The sequence below is a fragment of the Schistocerca serialis genome, unplaced genomic scaffold (assembly GCF_023864345.2).
Source record: "Schistocerca serialis cubense isolate TAMUIC-IGC-003099 unplaced genomic scaffold, iqSchSeri2.2 HiC_scaffold_568, whole genome shotgun sequence".
Lineage (NCBI taxonomy): Eukaryota > Metazoa > Arthropoda > Insecta > Orthoptera > Acrididae > Schistocerca > Schistocerca serialis.
In genome coordinates, this window is record NW_026048155.1 from 57,501 (window position 1) to 59,929 (window position 2,429).

The following is a 2,429-nucleotide window of genomic DNA, read 5'->3' on the forward strand; positions in this document are numbered from 1 at the left end:
CCAATATGCGACATTCCCGCTGTCCCTATTCATGAGCTGCGAGCTGTACACGTACAAGCTACAGACGCGATCGCATTGCTCACTGTACGGATTCTCATGCTGAGCCATCAGCTAGGAAGCGCCCCATCCATGTCGGCACCCGTGGGCGTTGCACTCGCAGTCGCAAAAAACGCTGGCAAATATATATCTCGGAAGAGTAACGACAGTCCGAGCCTCCTGGCGTTGCACTCGCAGCCGCAAAAAAACGCTGGGCACATATATGTCTCGGAAGAGTAACGACAGTCCGAGTCTCCTGCGTGGGAAGAGTCTTTCTAGGCCCTGACCCACGGGAAGGGTGTAGCTTCCCCCATCCCGGACATTGACGTCGTCACACTACCGGTATTGACTAATAGACTGATTGCTGATAATCATTAGCCATACACTGGGGGAAACGGCCCGACAGGGGCGGCAACATAGTGGAGCCGCAGTGTCACTAATGTACAGAGATAGAACAGTTTCGACTGGAACTAGAGTAACCGTATACACGGCACTGATTAGTAATAGATTGCAGAGCCATCAGAATACAGATAATATATACAACCGTCCCTATACATGCTGAAAGACTCTGCACACAATGAGAACCACACGTCAGCCAGACACTCTTATCACACACTACTCTCTTATCACACACAATATCTAACCACCAGCATGGAAGAACATCCAGTGCATCCTCTCCGCCACATGACACAATCCACACTATCATTACCAGACCGGGAGGTCCACCCAGAAAACACAATATCCCACCCTTCCGACATCCGCACATTGCTCAGCTAAGCCACGGAACACCCACACATGTCCTACACAGTGGTGCACCCAACATCACAATACTGCCTCCTGTCACAGCACACAAACAATGGCAGGAATGAAAGACACAGATCTGCCACAACCATGGAATCGGAGCGCCGCCTGTCATGAGCCAAAAGTGCATCCTGACGTGACAAATCGGATAATACCGCAGGCATCCAATAACGATAATCCCTATCAACGAACCTGCCGCCCCCCCCCCCCCAATACACCTTTCCCTACAACAATGTGTATCTGACCTACGCTATATCGTACCTTAACCTAACCTATATCGTACCTTAACCTAACCTATATCGTACCTTAACCTAACCTATATCGTACCTTAACCTAACCTATATCGTACCTTAACCTAACCTATATCGTACCTTAACCTAACCTATATCGTACCTTAACCTAACCTATATCGTACCTTAACCTAACCTATATCGTACCTTAACCTAACCTATATCGTACCTTACCTAACCTATATCGTGCCTTAACCTAACCTATATCGTGCCTTAACCTAACCTATATCGTGCCTTAACCTAACCTATATCGTGCCTTAACCTAACCTATATCGTGCCTTAACCTAACCTATATCGTGCCTTAACCTAACCTATATCGTGCCTTAACCTAACCTAATTTGTGCCTTAACCTAACCTAATTTGTGCCTTAACTAACCTAATTTGTGCCTTAACCTAACCTAATTTGTGCCTTAACCTAACCTAATTTGTGCCTTAACCTAACCTAATTTGTGCCTTAACCTAACCTAATTTGTGCCTTAACTAACCTAATTTGTGCCGTAACCTAACCTAATTTGTGCCGTAACGTAACCATGTTGTGCCGTAACGTAACCCATGTTGTGCCGTAACGTAACCCATGTTGTGCCGTAACGTAACCCATGTTGTGCCGTAACGTAACCCATGTTGTGCCGTAACGTAACCCATGTTGTGCCGTAACGTAACCCATGTTGTGCCTTAACCTAACCATGTTGTGCCTTAACCTAACCCATGTTGTGCCTTAACCTAACCCATGTTGTGCCTTAACCTAACCCATGTTGTGCCTTAACCTAACCCACGTTGTGCCTTACCTAACCTACGTTGTGCCTTAACCTAACCCATGTTGTGCCTTAACCTAACCCATGTTGTGCCTTAACCTAACCCATGTTGTGCCTTAACCTAACCCATGTTGTGCCTTAACCTAACCCATGTTGTGCCTTAACCTAACCCATGTTGTGCCTTAACCTAACCATGGTGTGCCTTAACCTAACCCATGTTGTGGCCTAACCTAACCCATGTTGTGCCTTAACCTAACCCACGTTGTGCCCTTAACCTAACCCACGTTGTGCCTTAACCTAACCCACGTTGTGCCTTAACCTAACCCATCGTTGTGCCTTAACCTAACCCTACGTTGTGCCTTAACCTAACCCATGTTGTGCCTTAACCTAACCCATGTTGTGCCTTAACCAAAACCCATGTTGTGCCTTAACCTAACCATGTGTGCCTTAACCTAACCCATGGTGTGCCTTAAACCTAACCCATGGTGTGCCTTAACCTAACCATGGTGTGCCTTAACCTAACCCATGTTGTGGCCTGATCCTAACCCAT